The sequence below is a fragment of the Oncorhynchus keta genome, chromosome 14, assembly GCF_023373465.1.
Source record: "Oncorhynchus keta strain PuntledgeMale-10-30-2019 chromosome 14, Oket_V2, whole genome shotgun sequence".
Classification (NCBI taxonomy): Eukaryota; Metazoa; Chordata; class Actinopteri; order Salmoniformes; family Salmonidae; genus Oncorhynchus; species Oncorhynchus keta.
This window is the reverse complement of record NC_068434.1, coordinates 63,696,068-63,716,440: the sequence shown is the minus strand read 5'-3', so window position 1 is coordinate 63,716,440 and position 20,373 is coordinate 63,696,068. Positions and strand designations below refer to the sequence as shown.

At 47.2% G+C, this 20,373-nt stretch overlaps 6 non-coding genes across 6 annotated transcripts; all 6 read left to right on the top strand.

Moving 5' to 3' along the window:
- The first annotated feature begins 2,417 nt into the window (after positions 1-2,417).
- Positions 2,418-2,490, top strand: trnaf-gaa (transfer RNA phenylalanine (anticodon GAA)). The gene has a single exon. It is a non-coding gene; the product is annotated as a tRNA-Phe (tRNA).
- A 3,193-nt stretch (positions 2,491-5,683) lies between these two features.
- Positions 5,684-5,756, top strand: trnaf-gaa (transfer RNA phenylalanine (anticodon GAA)). Its single transcript has one exon. It is a non-coding gene; the product is annotated as a tRNA-Phe (tRNA).
- Positions 5,757-8,950: 3,194 nt separating this feature from the next.
- On the top strand, positions 8,951-9,023 carry trnaf-gaa (transfer RNA phenylalanine (anticodon GAA)). The gene has a single exon. It is a non-coding gene; the product is annotated as a tRNA-Phe (tRNA).
- Positions 9,024-12,214: 3,191 nt separating this feature from the next.
- trnaf-gaa (transfer RNA phenylalanine (anticodon GAA)) lies at positions 12,215-12,287 on the top strand. Its single transcript has one exon. It is a non-coding gene; the product is annotated as a tRNA-Phe (tRNA).
- Positions 12,288-15,504: 3,217 nt separating this feature from the next.
- trnaf-gaa (transfer RNA phenylalanine (anticodon GAA)) lies at positions 15,505-15,577 on the top strand. Its single transcript has one exon. It is a non-coding gene; the product is annotated as a tRNA-Phe (tRNA).
- Positions 15,578-18,788: 3,211 nt separating this feature from the next.
- On the top strand, positions 18,789-18,861 carry trnaf-gaa (transfer RNA phenylalanine (anticodon GAA)). Its single transcript has one exon. It is a non-coding gene; the product is annotated as a tRNA-Phe (tRNA).
- The last annotated feature ends 1,512 nt before the right edge of the window (positions 18,862-20,373 follow it).

The following is a 20,373-nucleotide window of genomic DNA, read 5'->3' as shown; positions in this document are numbered from 1 at the left end:
CTATTCCCTCCGCAAGGCTATCAAACAAGCCAAGCGTCAGTACAGAGACAAAGTAGAATCTCAATTCAACGGCTCTGACACAAGAGGCATGTGGCAGGGTCTACAGTCAATCACGGACTACAAGAAGAAACCCAGCCCAGTCACGGACCAGGATGTCTTGCTCCCAGGCAGACTAAATAACTTTTTACCCGCTTTGAGGACAATACAGTGCCACTGACACGGCCTGCAACGAAAACATGCAGACTCTCCTTCACTGCAGCGAGGTGAGTAAGACATTTAAACGTGTTAACCCTCGCAAGGCTGCAGGCCCAGACGGCATCCCCAGCCGCGCCCTCAGAGCATGCGCAGACCAGCTGGCCGGTGTGTTTACGGACATATTCAATCAATCCCTATACCAGTCTGCTGTTCCCACATGCTTCAAGAGGGCCACCGTTGTTCCTGTTCCCAAGAAAGCTAAGGTAACTGAGTTAAACGACTACCGCCCGAAGCACTCACTTCCGTCATCATGAAGTGCTTTGAGAGACTAGTCAAGGACCATATCACCTCCACCCTACCTGACACCTAGACCCACTCCAATTTGCTTACCGCCCAAATAGGTCCACAGACGATGCAATCTCAACCACACTGCACACTGCCCTAACCCATCTGGACAAGAGGAATACCTATGTGAGAATGCTGTTCATCGACTACAGCTCGGCATTCAACACCATAGTACCCTCCAAACTCGTCATTAAGCTCGAGACCCTGGGTCTCGACCCCGCCCTGTGCAACTGGGTACTGGACTTCCTGACGGGCCGCCCCCAGGTGGTGAGGGTAGGCAACAACATCTCCACCCCGCTGATACTCAACACTGGGGCCCCACAAGGGTGCGTTCTGAGCCCTCTCCTTTACTCCCTGTTCACCCACGACTGCGTAGCCACGCACGCCTCCAACTCAATCATCAAGTTTGCGGACGACACAAAAGTGGTAGGCTTGATTACCAACAACGACGAGACGGCCCACAGGGAGGAGGTGAGGGCCCTCGGAGTGTGGCGTCAGGAAAATAACCTCACACTCAACGTCAACAAAACTAAGGAGATGATGATTGTGGACTTCAGGAAACAGCAGAGGGAACACCCCCCTATCCACATCGATGGAACAGTAGTGGAGAGGGTAGCAAGTTTTAAGTTCCTCGGTATACACATCACAGACAAACTGAATTGGTCCACTCACACAGACAGCATCGTGAAGAAGGCGCAGCAGCGCCTCTTCAACCTCAGGAGGCTGAAGAAATTTGGCTTGTCACCAAAAGCACTCACAAACTTCTATAGATGCACAATCGAGAGCATCCTGGCGGGCTGTATCACTGCCTGGTACGGCAACTGCTCCGCCCACAACCGTAAGGCTCTCCAGAGGGTAGTGAGGTCTGCACAACGCATCACCGGGGCAAACTACCTGCCCTCCAGGACACCTACACCACCCGATGTCACAGGAAGGCCATAAAGATCATCAAGGACATCAACCACCCGAGCCACTGCATGTTCACCCCGCTATCATCCAGAAGGCGAGGTCAGTACAGGTGCATCAAAGCTGGGACCGAGAGACTGAAAAACAGCTTCTATCTCATGGCCATCAGACTGTTAAACAGCCATCACAATGCTCCATTGTATAAACTACACTGAATAATAATATAAACGCAACATACAACAATTTCAAAGATTTTACTGAGTTACAAAGGCTACATCCCCTCCAACTATTACCAGATAGCAGAGTGGCGCAGCGGAAGCGTGCTGGGCCCATAACCCAGAGGTCGATGGATCGAAACCATCCTCTGCTATGTTTTACATGTGGCCAATACAGCGAAGGTAAAACACGAATAAAAATATTTCTAAAAGCCTTTATGCAATAGAAATGATACCAACATTCAGTTATCAATTCACAAAACAAAAGGAAACTTTGTTTTCAAATAATGTGTTAATATGGTGTTTGTAAGCAATACGATAACTCATACATAAACTATAACTAATAGAATGGTTGAGTTAGACCACAAATAGAAATAGTCTATATACAATGTGTGCAAAAGGCATGAGGAGGTAGGCAAATAATTACAATTTTGCAGATTAACTTCTTGAACTTCCATTACACATTTAGAGCCTGTGTCTGTTAGCAAGATGACTCCAGATCAAATGAGGCTCCTTTTCGTACATGTAATCACTAAAAGGTTCGCCTAATAATAACTAAAAGTATGTGTGAGTTTGTCACCAGCAGGTGGAAGCATTGTCTTCTAGCAGTTTGGAAAAGGACGTGATTATTCCATCCATGTGGGAGCATTTGTCATGCGTGGTTCGAGAAAGATTAATAGAAAAGAAAATATCCTAAAGTCAACTAAATAAATCAGCCAGTTAACAAGACAGTTAACGAGACATTTTAACAGGGTGGCCGAAATAGCTCAGTTGGGAGAGCGTTAGACTGAAGATCTAAAGGTCCCTGGTTCGATCCCGGGTTTCGGCAAGTGTTCATTTTGCGAGACTTCTAAATTTGGCCTGAAAATGGAGGGCAGCTGGTTGGAAACACAGGTTCAAATGGAACATTTAGTTGGGAGATTATGGGTTGGACAAAACCCTAAACTCTCACAATCAAATGTAGACCGCATTATCTACCAAGAGAATTCTATCCCCCAAGCAGACACATCGATGGCTCTGAACAAACTTTATTTGACTCTTTGCAAACTGGAATCCATTTATCCGGAGGCTGCATTCATTGTAGCTGGGGATTTTAACAAGGCTAATCTGAAAACAAGACTCCCTAAATTTTATCAGCATATCAATTGCGCAACCAGGGGTGGAAAAACCTTGGATCATTGTTACTCTAACTTCCGCGACGCATATAAGGCCCTGCCCCGCCCTCCTTTCGGAAAAGCTGACCAGGACTCCATTTTGTTGATCCCTGCCTACAGACAGAAACTAAAACAAGAGGCTCCCACGCTGAGGTCTGTCCAACGCTGGTCCGACCAAGCTGACTCCACACTCCAAGACTGCTTACATCACGTGGACTGGGTTATGTTTCGTATTGCGTCAGATAACAATATTGACGAATACGCTGATTCGGTGTGCGAGTTCATTAGAACGTGCGTTGAAGAAGTCGTTCCCATAGCAACGATTAAAACATTCCCTAACCAGAAACCGTGGATTGATGGCAGCATTCGCGTGAAACTGAAAGCGCAAACCACTGCTTTTAATCAGGGCAAGGTGACTGGTCACATGACCGAATACAAAAAGTGCAGCTATTCCCTCCGCAAGGCTATCAAACAAGCCAAGCGTCAGTACAGAGACAAAGTAGAATCTCAATTCAACGGCTCTGACACAAGAGGCATGTGGCAGGGTCTACAGTCAATCACGGACTACAAGAAGAAACCCAGCCCAGTCACGGACCAGGATGTCTTGCTCCCAGGCAGACTAAATAACTTTTTACCCGCTTTGAGGACAATACAGTGCCACTGACACGGCCTGCAACGAAAACATGCAGACTCTCCTTCACTGCAGCGAGGTGAGTAAGACATTTAAACGTGTTAACCCTCGCAAGGCTGCAGGCCCAGACGGCATCCCCAGCCGCGCCCTCAGAGCATGCGCAGACCAGCTGGCCGGTGTGTTTACGGACATATTCAATCAATCCCTATACCAGTCTGCTGTTCCCACATGCTTCAAGAGGGCCACCGTTGTTCCTGTTCCCAAGAAAGCTAAGGTAACTGAGTTAAACGACTACCGCCCGAAGCACTCACTTCCGTCATCATGAAGTGCTTTGAGAGACTAGTCAAGGACCATATCACCTCCACCCTACCTGACACCTAGACCCACTCCAATTTGCTTACCGCCCAAATAGGTCCACAGACGATGCAATCTCAACCACACTGCACACTGCCCTAACCCATCTGGACAAGAGGAATACCTATGTGAGAATGCTGTTCATCGACTACAGCTCGGCATTCAACACCATAGTACCCTCCAAACTCGTCATTAAGCTCGAGACCCTGGGTCTCGACCCCGCCCTGTGCAACTGGGTACTGGACTTCCTGACGGGCCGCCCCCAGGTGGTGAGGGTAGGCAACAACATCTCCACCCCGCTGATACTCAACACTGGGGCCCCACAAGGGTGCGTTCTGAGCCCTCTCCTTTACTCCCTGTTCACCCACGACTGCGTAGCCACGCACGCCTCCAACTCAATCATCAAGTTTGCGGACGACACAAAAGTGGTAGGCTTGATTACCAACAACGACGAGACGGCCCACAGGGAGGAGGTGAGGGCCCTCGGAGTGTGGCGTCAGGAAAATAACCTCACACTCAACGTCAACAAAACTAAGGAGATGATGATTGTGGACTTCAGGAAACAGCAGAGGGAACACCCCCCTATCCACATCGATGGAACAGTAGTGGAGAGGGTAGCAAGTTTTAAGTTCCTCGGTATACACATCACAGACAAACTGAATTGGTCCACTCACACAGACAGCATCGTGAAGAAGGCGCAGCAGCGCCTCTTCAACCTCAGGAGGCTGAAGAAATTTGGCTTGTCACCAAAAGCACTCACAAACTTCTATAGATGCACAATCGAGAGCATCCTGGCGGGCTGTATCACTGCCTGGTACGGCAACTGCTCCGCCCACAACCGTAAGGCTCTCCAGAGGGTAGTGAGGTCTGCACAACGCATCACCGGGGGCAAACTACCTGCCCTCCAGGACACCTACACCACCCGATGTCACAGGAAGGCCATAAAGATCATCAAGGACATCAACCACCCGAGCCACTGCATGTTCACCCCGCTATCATCCAGAAGGCGAGGTCAGTACAGGTGCATCAAAGCTGGGACCGAGAGACTGAAAAACAGCTTCTATCTCATGGCCATCAGACTGTTAAACAGCCATCACAATGCTCCATTGTATAAACTACACTGAATAATAATATAAACGCAACATACAACAATTTCAAAGATTTTACTGAGTTACAAAGGCTACATCCCCTCCAACTATTACCAGATAGCAGAGTGGCGCAGCGGAAGCGTGCTGGGCCCATAACCCAGAGGTCGATGGATCGAAACCATCCTCTGCTATGTTTTACATGTGGCCAATACAGCGAAGGTAAAACACGAATAAAAATATTTCTAAAAGCCTTTATGCAATAGAAATGATACCAACATTCAGTTATCAATTCACAAAACAAAAGGAAACTTTGTTTTCAAATAATGTGTTAATATGGTGTTTGTAAGCAATACGATAACTCATACATAAACTATAACTAATAGAATGGTTGAGTTAGACCACAAATAGAAATAGTCTATATACAATGTGTGCAAAAGGCATGAGGAGGTAGGACAATGAATAATTACAATTTTGCAGAGCAGTTCTTGAACTTCCATTACACATTTAGAGCCTGTGTCTGTTAGCAAGATGACTCCAGATCAAATGAGGCTCCTTTTCGTACATGTAATCACTAAAAGGTTCGCCTAATAATAACTAAAAGTATGTGTGAGTTTGTCACCAGCAGGTGGAAGCATTGTCTTCTAGCAGTTTGGAAAAGGACGTGATTATTCCATCCATGTGGGAGCATTTGTCATGCGTGGTTCGAGAAAGATTAATAGAAAAGAAAATATCCTAAAGTCAACTAAATAAATCAGCCAGTTAACAAGACAGTTAACGAGACATTTTAACAGGGTGGCCGAAATAGCTCAGTTGGGAGAGCGTTAGACTGAAGATCTAAAGGTCCCTGGTTCGATCCCGGGTTTCGGCAAGTGTTCATTTTGCGAGACTTCTAAATTTGGCCTGAAAATGGAGGGCAGCTGGTTGGAAACACAGGTTCAAATGGAACATTTAGTTGGGAGATTATGGGTTGGACAAAACCCTAAACTCTCACAATCAAATGTAGACCGCATTATCTACCAAGAGAATTCTATCCCCCCAAGCAGACACATCGATGGCTCTGAACAAACTTTATTTGACTCTTTGCAAACTGGAATCCATTTATCCGGAGGCTGCATTCATTGTAGCTGGGGATTTTAACAAGGCTAATCTGAAAACAAGACTCCCTAAATTTTATCAGCATATCAATTGCGCAACCAGGGGTGGAAAAACCTTGGATCATTGTTACTCTAACTTCCGCGACGCATATAAGGCCCTGCCCCGCCCTCCTTTCGGAAAAGCTGACCAGGACTCCATTTTGTTGATCCCTGCCTACAGACAGAAACTAAAACAAGAGGCTCCCACGCTGAGGTCTGTCCAACGCTGGTCCGACCAAGCTGACTCCACACTCCAAGACTGCTTACATCACGTGGACTGGGTTATGTTTCGTATTGCGTCAGATAACAATATTGACGAATACGCTGATTCGGTGTGCGAGTTCATTAGAACGTGCGTTGAAGAAGTCGTTCCCATAGCAACGATTAAAACATTCCCTAACCAGAAACCGTGGATTGATGGCAGCATTCGCGTGAAACTGAAAGCGCAAACCACTGCTTTTAATCAGGGCAAGGTGACTGGTCACATGACCGAATACAAAAAGTGCAGCTATTCCCTCCGCAAGGCTATCAAACAAGCCAAGCGTCAGTACAGAGACAAAGTAGAATCTCAATTCAACGGCTCTGACACAAGAGGCATGTGGCAGGGTCTACAGTCAATCACGGACTACAAGAAGAAACCCAGCCCAGTCACGGACCAGGATGTCTTGCTCCCAGGCAGACTAAATAACTTTTTACCCGCTTTGAGGACAATACAGTGCCACTGACACGGCCTGCAACGAAAACATGCAGACTCTCCTTCACTGCAGCGAGGTGAGTAAGACATTTAAACGTGTTAACCCTCGCAAGGCTGCAGGCCCAGACGGCATCCCCAGCCGCGCCCTCAGAGCATGCGCAGACCAGCTGGCCGGTGTGTTTACGGACATATTCAATCAATCCCTATACCAGTCTGCTGTTCCCACATGCTTCAAGAGGGCCACCGTTGTTCCTGTTCCCAAGAAAGCTAAGGTAACTGAGTTAAACGACTACCGCCCGAAGCACTCACTTCCGTCATCATGAAGTGCTTTGAGAGACTAGTCAAGGACCATATCACCTCCACCCTACCTGACACCTAGACCCACTCCAATTTGCTTACCGCCCAAATAGGTCCACAGACGATGCAATCTCAACCACACTGCACACTGCCCTAACCCATCTGGACAAGAGGAATACCTATGTGAGAATGCTGTTCATCGACTACAGCTCGGCATTCAACACCATAGTACCCTCCAAACTCGTCATTAAGCTCGAGACCCTGGGTCTCGACCCCGCCCTGTGCAACTGGGTACTGGACTTCCTGACGGGCCGCCCCCAGGTGGTGAGGGTAGGCAACAACATCTCCACCCCGCTGATACTCAACACTGGGGCCCCACAAGGGTGCGTTCTGAGCCCTCTCCTTTACTCCCTGTTCACCCACGACTGCGTAGCCACGCACGCCTCCAACTCAATCATCAAGTTTGCGGACGACACAAAAGTGGTAGGCTTGATTACCAACAACGACGAGACGGCCCACAGGGAGGAGGTGAGGGCCCTCGGAGTGTGGCGTCAGGAAAATAACCTCACACTCAACGTCAACAAAACTAAGGAGATGATGATTGTGGACTTCAGGAAACAGCAGAGGGAACACCCCCCTATCCACATCGATGGAACAGTAGTGGAGAGGGTAGCAAGTTTTAAGTTCCTCGGTATACACATCACAGACAAACTGAATTGGTCCACTCACACAGACAGCATCGTGAAGAAGGCGCAGCAGCGCCTCTTCAACCTCAGGAGGCTGAAGAAATTTGGCTTGTCACCAAAAGCACTCACAAACTTCTATAGATGCACAATCGAGAGCATCCTGGCGGGCTGTATCACTGCCTGGTACGGCAACTGCTCCGCCCACAACCGTAAGGCTCTCCAGAGGGTAGTGAGGTCTGCACAACGCATCACCGGGGCAAACTACCTGCCCTCCAGGACACCTACACCACCCGATGTCACAGGAAGGCCATAAAGATCATCAAGGACATCAACCACCCGAGCCACTGCATGTTCACCCCGCTATCATCCAGAAGGCGAGGTCAGTACAGGTGCATCAAAGCTGGGACCGAGAGACTGAAAAACAGCTTCTATCTCATGGCCATCAGACTGTTAAACAGCCATCACAATGCTCCATTGTATAAACTACACTGAATAATAATATAAACGCAACATACAACAATTTCAAAGATTTTACTGAGTTACAAAGGCTACATCCCCTCCAACTATTACCAGATAGCAGAGTGGCGCAGCGGAAGCGTGCTGGGCCCATAACCCAGAGGTCGATGGATCGAAACCATCCTCTGCTATGTTTTACATGTGGCCAATTCAGCGAAGGTAAAACACGAATAAAAATATTTCTAAAAGCCTTTATGCAATAGAAATTATACCAACATTCAGTTATCAATTCACAAAACAAAAGGAAACTTTGTTTTCAAATAATGTGTTAATATGGTGTTTGTAAGCAATACGATAACTCATACATAAACTATAACTAATAGAATGGTTGAGTTAGACCACAAATAGAAATAGTCTATATACAATAATGTGCAAAAGGCATGAGGAGGTAGGCGAATAATTACAATTTTGCAGATTAAGCAGTTCTTGAACTTCCATTACACATTTAGAGCCTGTGTCTGTTAGCAAGATGACTCCAGATCAAATGAGGCTCCTTTTCGTACATGTAATCACTAAAAGGTTCGCCTAATAATAACTAAAAGTATGTGTGAGTTTGTCACCAGCAGGTGGAAGCATTGTCTTCTAGCAGTTTGGAAAAGGACGTGATTATTCCATCCATGTGGGAGCATTTGTCATGCGTGGTTCGAGAAAGATTAATAGAAAAGAAAATATCCTAAAGTCAACTAAATAAATCAGCCAGTTAACAAGACAGTTAACGAGACATTTTAACAGGGTGGCCGAAATAGCTCAGTTGGGAGAGCGTTAGACTGAAGATCTAAAGGTCCCTGGTTCGATCCCGGGTTTCGGCAAGTGTTCATTTTGCGAGACTTCTAAATTTGGCCTGAAAATGGAGGGCAGCTGGTTGGAAACACAGGTTCAAATGGAACATTTAGTTGGGAGATTATGGGTTGGACAAAACCCTAAACTCTCACAATCAAATGTAGACCGCATTATCTACCAAGAGAATTCTATCCCCCAAGCAGACACATCGATGGCTCTGAACAAACTTTATTTGACTCTTTGCAAACTGGAATCCATTTATCCGGAGGCTGCATTCATTGTAGCTGGGGATTTTAACAAGGCTAATCTGAAAACAAGACTCCCTAAATTTTATCAGCATATCAATTGCGCAACCAGGGGTGGAAAAACCTTGGATCATTGTTACTCTAACTTCCGCGACGCATATAAGGCCCTGCCCCGCCCTCCTTTCGGAAAAGCTGACCAGGACTCCATTTTGTTGATCCCTGCCTACAGACAGAAACTAAAACAAGAGGCTCCCACGCTGAGGTCTGTCCAACGCTGGTCCGACCAAGCTGACTCCACACTCCAAGACTGCTTACATCACGTGGACTGGGTTATGTTTCGTATTGCGTCAGATAACAATATTGACGAATACGCTGATTCGGTGTGCGAGTTCATTAGAACGTGCGTTGAAGAAGTCGTTCCCATAGCAACGATTAAAACATTCCCTAACCAGAAACCGTGGATTGATGGCAGCATTCGCGTGAAACTGAAAGCGCAAACCACTGCTTTTAATCAGGGCAAGGTGACTGGTCACATGACCGAATACAAAAAGTGCAGCTATTCCCTCCGCAAGGCTATCAAACAAGCCAAGCGTCAGTACAGAGACAAAGTAGAATCTCAATTCAACGGCTCTGACACAAGAGGCATGTGGCAGGGTCTACAGTCAATCACGGACTACAAGAAGAAACCCAGCCCAGTCACGGACCAGGATGTCTTGCTCCCAGGCAGACTAAATAACTTTTTACCCGCTTTGAGGACAATACAGTGCCACTGACACGGCCTGCAACGAAAACATGCAGACTCTCCTTCACTGCAGCGAGGTGAGTAAGACATTTAAACGTGTTAACCCTCGCAAGGCTGCAGGCCCAGACGGCATCCCCAGCCGCGCCCTCAGAGCATGCGCAGACCAGCTGGCCGGTGTGTTTACGGACATATTCAATCAATCCCTATACCAGTCTGCTGTTCCCACATGCTTCAAGAGGGCCACCGTTGTTCCTGTTCCCAAGAAAGCTAAGGTAACTGAGTTAAACGACTACCGCCCCGAAGCACTCACTTCCGTCATCATGAAGTGCTTTGAGAGACTAGTCAAGGACCATATCACCTCCACCCTACCTGACACCTAGACCCACTCCAATTTGCTTACCGCCCAAATAGGTCCACAGACGATGCAATCTCAACCACACTGCACACTGCCCTAACCCATCTGGACAAGAGGAATACCTATGTGAGAATGCTGTTCATCGACTACAGCTCGGCATTCAACACCATAGTACCCTCCAAACTCGTCATTAAGCTCGAGACCCTGGGTCTCGACCCCGCCCTGTGCAACTGGGTACTGGACTTCCTGACGGGCCGCCCCCAGGTGGTGAGGGTAGGCAACAACATCTCCACCCCGCTGATACTCAACACTGGGGCCCCACAAGGGTGCGTTCTGAGCCCTCTCCTTTACTCCCTGTTCACCCACGACTGCGTAGCCACGCACGCCTCCAACTCAATCATCAAGTTTGCGGACGACACAAAAGTGGTAGGCTTGATTACCAACAACGACGAGACGGCCCACAGGGAGGAGGTGAGGGCCCTCGGAGTGTGGCGTCAGGAAAATAACCTCACACTCAACGTCAACAAAACTAAGGAGATGATGATTGTGGACTTCAGGAAACAGCAGAGGGAACACCCCCCTATCCACATCGATGGAACAGTAGTGGAGAGGGTAGCAAGTTTTAAGTTCCTCGGTATACACATCACAGACAAACTGAATTGGTCCACTCACACAGACAGCATCGTGAAGAAGGCGCAGCAGCGCCTCTTCAACCTCAGGAGGCTGAAGAAATTTGGCTTGTCACCAAAAGCACTCACAAACTTCTATAGATGCACAATCGAGAGCATCCTGGCGGGCTGTATCACTGCCTGGTACGGCAACTGCTCCGCCCACAACCGTAAGGCTCTCCAGAGGGTAGTGAGGTCTGCACAACGCATCACCGGGGGCAAACTACCTGCCCTCCAGGACACCTACACCACCCGATGTCACAGGAAGGCCATAAAGATCATCAAGGACATCAACCACCCGAGCCACTGCATGTTCACCCCGCTATCATCCAGAAGGCGAGGTCAGTACAGGTGCATCAAAGCTGGGACCGAGAGACTGAAAAACAGCTTCTATCTCATGGCCATCAGACTGTTAAACAGCCATCACAATGCTCCATTGTATAAACTACACTGAATAATAATATAAACGCAACATACAACAATTTCAAAGATTTTACTGAGTTACAAAGGCTACATCCTCCAACTATTACCAGATAGCAGAGTGGCGCAGCGGAAGCGTGCTGGGCCCATAACCCAGAGGTCGATGGATCGAAACCATCCTCTGCTATGTTTTACATGTGGCCAATTCAGCGAAGGTAAACACGAATGAAAAATATTTCTAAAAGCCTTTATGCAATAGAAATGATACCAACATTCAGTTATCAATTCACAAAATAAAAGGAAACTTTGTTTTCAAATAATGTGTTAATATGGTGTTTGTAAGCAATACGATAACTCATACATAAACTATAACTAATAGAATGGTTGAGTTAGACCACAAATAGAAATAGTTATATACACATTAATATTGCAAAAGGCATGAGGAGGTAGGCGAATAATTACAATTTTGCAGAGCAGTTCTTGAACTTCCATTACACATTTAGAGCCTGTGTCTGTTAGCAAGATGACTCCAGATCAAATGAGGCTCCTTTTCGTACATGTAATCACTAAAAGGTTCGCCTAATAATAACTAAAAGTATGTGTGAGTTTGTCACCAGCAGGTGGAAGCATTGTCTTCTAGCAGTTTGGAAAAGGACGTGATTATTCCATCCATGTGGGAGCATTTGTCATGCGTGGTTCGAGAAAGATTAATAGAAAAGAAAATATCCTAAAGTCAACTAAATAAATCAGCCAGTTAACAAGACAGTTAACGAGACATTTTAACAGGGTGGCCGAAATAGCTCAGTTGGGAGAGCGTTAGACTGAAGATCTAAAGGTCCCTGGTTCGATCCCGGGTTTCGGCAAGTGTTCATTTTGCGAGACTTCTAAATTTGGCCTGAAAATGGAGGGCAGCTGGTTGGAAACACAGGTTCAAATGGAACATTTAGTTGGGAGATTATGGGTTGGACAAAACCCTAAACTCTCACAATCAAATGTAGACCGCATTATCTACCAAGAGAATTCTATCCCCCCAAGCAGACACATCGATGGCTCTGAACAAACTTTATTTGACTCTTTGCAAACTGGAATCCATTTATCCGGAGGCTGCATTCATTGTAGCTGGGGATTTTAACAAGGCTAATCTGAAAACAAGACTCCCTAAATTTTATCAGCATATCAATTGCGCAACCAGGGGTGGAAAAACCTTGGATCATTGTTACTCTAACTTCCGCGACGCATATAAGGCCCTGCCCCGCCCTCCTTTCGGAAAAGCTGACCAGGACTCCATTTTGTTGATCCCTGCCTACAGACAGAAACTAAAACAAGAGGCTCCCACGCTGAGGTCTGTCCAACGCTGGTCCGACCAAGCTGACTCCACACTCCAAGACTGCTTACATCACGTGGACTGGGTTATGTTTCGTATTGCGTCAGATAACAATATTGACGAATACGCTGATTCGGTGTGCGAGTTCATTAGAACGTGCGTTGAAGAAGTCGTTCCCATAGCAACGATTAAAACATTCCCTAACCAGAAACCGTGGATTGATGGCAGCATTCGCGTGAAACTGAAAGCGCAAACCACTGCTTTTAATCAGGGCAAGGTGACTGGTCACATGACCGAATACAAAAAGTGCAGCTATTCCCTCCGCAAGGCTATCAAACAAGCCAAGCGTCAGTACAGAGACAAAGTAGAATCTCAATTCAACGGCTCTGACACAAGAGGCATGTGGCAGGGTCTACAGTCAATCACGGACTACAAGAAGAAACCCAGCCCAGTCACGGACCAGGATGTCTTGCTCCCAGGCAGACTAAATAACTTTTTACCCGCTTTGAGGACAATACAGTGCCACTGACACGGCCTGCAACGAAAACATGCAGACTCTCCTTCACTGCAGCGAGGTGAGTAAGACATTTAAACGTGTTAACCCTCGCAAGGCTGCAGGCCCAGACGGCATCCCCAGCCGCGCCCTCAGAGCATGCGCAGACCAGCTGGCCGGTGTGTTTACGGACATATTCAATCAATCCCTATACCAGTCTGCTGTTCCCACATGCTTCAAGAGGGCCACCGTTGTTCCTGTTCCCAAGAAAGCTAAGGTAACTGAGTTAAACGACTACCGCCCCGAAGCACTCACTTCCGTCATCATGAAGTGCTTTGAGAGACTAGTCAAGGACCATATCACCTCCACCCTACCTGACACCTAGACCCACTCCAATTTGCTTACCGCCCAAATAGGTCCACAGACGATGCAATCTCAACCACACTGCACACTGCCCTAACCCATCTGGACAAGAGGAATACCTATGTGAGAATGCTGTTCATCGACTACAGCTCGGCATTCAACACCATAGTACCCTCCAAACTCGTCATTAAGCTCGAGACCCTGGGTCTCGACCCCGCCCTGTGCAACTGGGTACTGGACTTCCTGACGGGCCGCCCCCAGGTGGTGAGGGTAGGCAACAACATCTCCACCCCGCTGATACTCAACACTGGGGCCCCACAAGGGTGCGTTCTGAGCCCTCTCCTGTACTCCCTGTTCACCCACGACTGCGTAGCCACGCACACACCTCCAACTCAATCATCAAGTTTGCGGACGACACAAAAGTGGTAGGCTTGATTACCAACAACGACGAGACGGCCCACAGGGAGGAGGTGAGGGCCCTCGGAGTGTGGCGTCAGGAAAATAACCTCACACTCAACGTCAACAAAACTAAGGAGATGATGATTGTGGACTTCAGGAAACAGCAGAGGGAACACCCCCCTATCCACATCGATGGAACAGTAGTGGAGAGGGTAGCAAGTTTTAAGTTCCTCGGTATACACATCACAGACAAACTGAATTGGTCCACTCACACAGACAGCATCGTGAAGAAGGCGCAGCAGCGCCTCTTCAACCTCAGGAGGCTGAAGAAATTTGGCTTGTCACCAAAAGCACTCACAAACTTCTATAGATGCACAATCGAGAGCATCCTGGCGGGCTGTATCACTGCCTGGTACGGCAACTGCTCCGCCCACAACCGTAAGGCTCTCCAGAGGGTAGTGAGGTCTGCACAACGCATCACCGGGGGCAAACTACCTGCCCTCCAGGACACCTACACCACCCGATGTCACAGGAAGGCCATAAAGATCATCAAGGACATCAACCACCCGAGCCACTGCCTGTTCACCCCGCTATCATCCAGAAGGCGAGGTCAGTACAGGTGCATCAAAGCTGGGACCGAGAGACTGAAAAACAGCTTCTATCTCATGGCCATCAGACTGTTAAACAGCCATCACAATGCTCCATTGTATAAACTACACTGAATAATAATATAAACGCAACATACAACAATTTCAAAGATTTTACTGAGTTACAAAGGCTACATCCTCCAACTATTATCAGATAGCAGAGTGGCGCAGCGGAAGCGTGCTGGGCCCATAACCCAGAGGTCGATGGATCGAAACCATCCTCTGCTATGTTTTACATGTGGCCAATACAGCGAAGGTAAAACACGAATAAAAATATTTCTAAAAGCCTTTATGCAATAGAAATTATACCAACATTCAGTTATCAATTCACAAAATAAAAGGAAACTTTGTTTTCAAATAATGTGTTAATATGGTGTTTGTAAGCAATACGATAACTTATACATAAACTATAACTAATAGAATGGTTGAGTTAGACCACAAATAGAATGGTTGAGTTTTAGACCACATTAATATTGCATCATCCTGTGTGCAAACCAGGCATGAGGACAATGGATGAAATAACAGGTCATTTTTGCAGCAGTTCTTGAACTTCCATTACACATTTAGAGCCTGTGTCTGTTAGCAAGATGACTCCAGATCAAATGAGGCTCCTTTTCGTACATGTAATCACTAAAAGGTTCGCCTAATAATAACTAAAAGTATGTGTGAGTTTGTCACCAGCAGGTGGAAGCATTGTCTTCTAGCAGTTTGGAAAAGGACGTGATTATTCCATCCATGTGGGAGCATTTGTCATGCGTGGTTCGAGAAAGATTAATAGAAAAGAAAATATCCTAAAGTCAACTAAATAAATCAGCCAGTTAACAAGACAGTTAACGAGACATTTTAACAGGGTGGCCGAAATAGCTCAGTTGGGAGAGCGTTAGACTGAAGATCTAAAGGTCCCTGGTTCGATCCCGGGTTTCGGCAAGTGTTCATTTTGCGAGACTTCTAAATTTGGCCTGAAAATGGAGGGCAGCTGGTTGGAAACACAGGTTCAAATGGAACATTTAGTTGGGAGATTATGGGTTGGACAAAACCCTAAACTCTCACAATCAAATGTAGACCGCATTATCTACCAAGAGAATTCTATCCCCCAAGCAGACACATCGATGGCTCTGAACAAACTTTATTTGACTCTTTGCAAACTGGAATCCATTTATCCGGAGGCTGCATTCATTGTAGCTGGGGATTTTAACAAGGCTAATCTGAAAACAAGACTCCCTAAATTTTATCAGCATATCAATTGCGCAACCAGGGGTGGAAAAACCTTGGATCATTGTTACTCTAACTTCCGCGACGCATATAAGGCCCTGCCCCGCCCTCCTTTCGGAAAAGCTGACCAGGACTCCATTTTGTTGATCCCTGCCTACAGACAGAAACTAAAACAAGAGGCTCCCACGCTGAGGTCTGTCCAACGCTGGTCCGACCAAGCTGACTCCACACTCCAAGACTGCTTACATCACGTGGACTGGGTTATGTTTCGTATTGCGTCAGATAACAATATTGACGAATACGCTGATTCGGTGTGCGAGTTCATTAGAACGTGCGTTGAAGAAGTCGTTCCCATAGCAACGATTAAAACATTCCCTAACCAGAAACCGTGGATTGATGGCAGCATTCGCGTGAAACTGAAAGCGCAAACCACTGCTTTTAATCAGGGCAAGGTGACTGGTCACATGACCGAATACAAAAAGTGCAGCTATTCCCTCCGCAAGGCTATCAAACAAGCCAAGCGTCAGTACAGAGACAAAGTAGAATCTCAATTCAACGGCTCTGACACAAGAGGCATGTGGCAGGGTCTACAGTCAATCACGGACTACAAGAAGAAACCCAGCCCAGTCACGGACCAGGATGTCTTGCTCCCAGGCAGACTAAATAACTTTTTACCCGCTTTGAGGACAATACAGTGCCACTGACACGGCCTGCAACGAAAACATGCAGACTCTCCTTCACTGCAGCGAGGTGAGTAAGACATTTAAACGTGTTAACCCTCGCAAGGCTGCAGGCCCAGACGGCATCCCCAGCCGCGCCCTCAGAGCATGCGCAGACCAGCTGGCCGGTGTGTTTACGGACATATTCAATCAATCCCTATACCAGTCTGCTGTTCCCACATGCTTCAAGAGGGCCACCGTTGTTCCTGTTCCCAAGAAAGCTAAGGTAACTGAGTTAAACGACTACCGCCCGAAGCACTCACTTCCGTCATCATGAAGTGCTTTGAGAGACTAGTCAAGGACCATATCACCTCCACCCTACCTGACACCTAGACCCACTCCAATTTGCTTACCGCCCAAATAGGTCCACAGACGATGCAATCTCAACCACACTGCACACTGCCCTAACCCATCTGGACAAGAGGAATACCTATGTGAGAATGCTGTTCATCGACTACAGCTCGGCATTCAACACCATAGTACCCTCCAAACTCGTCATTAAGCTCGAGACCCTGGGTCTCGACCCCGCCCTGTGCAACTGGGTACTGGACTTCCTGACGGGCCGCCCCCAGGTGGTGAGGGTAGGCAACAACATCTCCACCCCGCTGATACTCAACACTGGGGCCCCACAAGGGTGCGTTCTGAGCCCTCTCCTTTACTCCCTGTTCACCCACGACTGCGTAGCCACGCACGCCTCCAACTCAATCATCAAGTTTGCGGACGACACAAAAGTGGTAGGCTTGATTACCAACAACGACGAGACGGCCCACAGGGAGGAGGTGAGGGCCCTCGGAGTGTGGCGTCAGGAAAATAACCTCACACTCAACGTCAACAAAACTAAGGAGATGATGATTGTGGACTTCAGGAAACAGCAGAGGGAACACCCCCCTATCCACATCGATGGAACAGTAGTGGAGAGGGTAGCAAGTTTTAAGTTCCTCGGTATACACATCACAGACAAACTGAATTGGTCCACTCACACAGACAGCATCGTGAAGAAGGCGCAGCAGCGCCTCTTCAACCTCAGGAGGCTGAAGAAATTTGGCTTGTCACCAAAAGCACTCACAAACTTCTATAGATGCACAATCGAGAGCATCCTGGCGGGCTGTATCACTGCCTGGTACGGCAACTGCTCCGCCCACAACCGTAAGGCTCTCCAGAGGGTAGTGAGGTCTGCACAACGCATCACCGGGGGCAAACTACCTGCCCTCCAGGACACCTACACCACCCGATGTCACAGGAAGGCCATAAAGATCATCAAGGACATCAACCACCCGAGCCACTGCCTGTTCACCCCGCTATCATCCAGAAGGCGAGGTCAGTACAGGTGCATCAAAGCTGGGACCGAGAGACTGAAAAACAGCTTCTATCTCATGGCCATCAGACTGTTAAACAGCCATCACAATGCTCCATTGTATAAACTACACTGAATAATAATATAAACGCAACATACAACAATTTCAAAGATTTTACTGAGTTACAAAGGCTACATCCCCTCCAACTATTACCAGATAGCAGAGTGGCGCAGCGGAAGCGTGCTGGGCCCATAACCCAGAGGTCGATGGATCGAAACCATCCTCTGCTATGTTTTACATGTGGCCAATTCAGCGAAGGTAAAACACGAATAAAAATATTTCTAAAAGCCTTTATGCAATAGAAATTATACCTACATTCAGTTATCAATTCACAAAACAAAAGGAAACTTTGTTTTCAAATAATGTGTTAATATGGTGTTTGTAAGCAATACGATAACTCATACATAAACTATAACTAATAGAATGGTTGAGTTAGACCACAAATAGAAATAGTTTTAGACCACATTAATATTGCATCAAAGGTAAACACAATGACCCTCTCATGGACAATGGATGAAATAACAATTTTATCAGAGCAGTTCTTGAACTTCCATTACACATTGAGAGCCTGTGTCTGTTAGCAAGATGACTCCAGATCAACTGAGGCTCCTTTTCGTACATGTAATCACTAAAAGGTTCGCCTAATAATAACTAAAAGTATGTGTGAGTTTGTCACCAGCAGGTGGAAGCATTGTCTTCTAGCAGTTTGGAAAAGGACGTGATTATTCCATCCATGTGGGAGCATTTGTCATGCGTGGTTCGAGAAAGATTAATAGAAAAGAAAATATCCTAAAGTCAACTAAATAAATCAGCCAGTTAACAAGACAGTTAACGAGACATTTTAACAGGGTGGCCGAAATAGCTCAGTTGGGAGAGCGTTAGACTGAAGATCTAAAGGTCCCTGGTTCGATCCCGGGTTTCGGCAAGTGTTCATTTTGCGAGACTTCTAAATTTGGCCTGAAAATGGAGGGCAGCTGGTTGGAAACACAGGTTCAAATGGAACATTTAGTTGGGAGATTATGGGTTGGACAAAACCCTAAACTCTCACAATCAAATGTAGACCGCATTATCTACCAAGAGAATTCTATCCCCCAAGCAGACACATCGATGGCTCTGAACAAACTTTATTTGACTCTTTGCAAACTGGAATCCATTTATCCGGAGGCTGCATTCATTGTAGCTGGGGATTTTAACAAGGCTAATCTGAAAACAAGACTCCCTAAATTTTATCAGCATATCAATTGCGCAACCAGGGGTGGAAAAACCTTGGATCATTGTTACTCTAACTTCCGCGACGCATATAAGGCCCTGCCCCGCCCTCCTTTCGGAAAAGCTGACCAGGACTCCATTTTGTTGATCCCTGCCTACAGACAGAAACTAAAACAAGAGGCTCCCACGCTGAGGTCTGTCCAACGCTGGTCCGACCAAGCTGACTCCACACTCCAAGACTGCTTACATCACGTGGACTGGGTTATGTTTCGTATTGCGTCAGATAACAATATTGACGAATACGCTGATTCGGTGTGCGAGTTCATTAGAACGTGCGTTGAAGAAGTCGTTCCCATAGCAACGATTAAAACATTCCCTAACCAGAAACCGTGGATTGATGGCAGCATTCGCGTGAAACTGAAAGCGCAAACCACTGCTTTTAATCAGGGCAAGGTGACTGGTCACATGACCGAATACAAAAAGTGCAGCTATTCCCTCCGCAAGGCTATCAAACAAGCCAAGCGTCAGTACAGAGACAAAGTAGAATCTCAATTCAACGGCTCTGACACAAGAGGCATGTGGCAGGGTCTACAGTCAATCACGGACTACAAGAAGAAACCCAGCCCAGTCACGGACCAGGATGTCTTGCTCCCAGGCAGACTAAATAACTTTTTACCCGCTTTGAGGACAATACAGTGCCACTGACACGGCCTGCAACGAAAACATGCAGACTCTCCTTCACTGCAGCGAGGTGAGTAAGACATTTAAACGTGTTAACCCTCGCAAGGCTGCAGGCCCAGACGGCATCCCCAGCCGCGCCCTCAGAGCATGCGCAGACCAGCTGGCCGGTGTGTTTACGGACATATTCAATCAATCCCTATACCAGTCTGCTGTTCCCACATGCTTCAAGAGGGCCACCGTTGTTCCTGTTCCCAAGAAAGCTAAGGTAACTGAGTTAAACGACTACCGCCCCGAAGCACTCACTTCCGTCATCATGAAGTGCTTTGAGAGACTAGTCAAGGACCATATCACCTCCACCCTACCTGACACCTAGACCCACTCCAATTTGCTTACCGCCCAAATAGGTCCACAGACGATGCAATCTCAACCACACTGCACACTGCCCTAACCCATCTGGACAAGAGGAATACCTATGTGAGAATGCTGTTCATCGACTACAGCTCGGCATTCAACACCATAGTACCCTCCAAACTCGTCATTAAGCTCG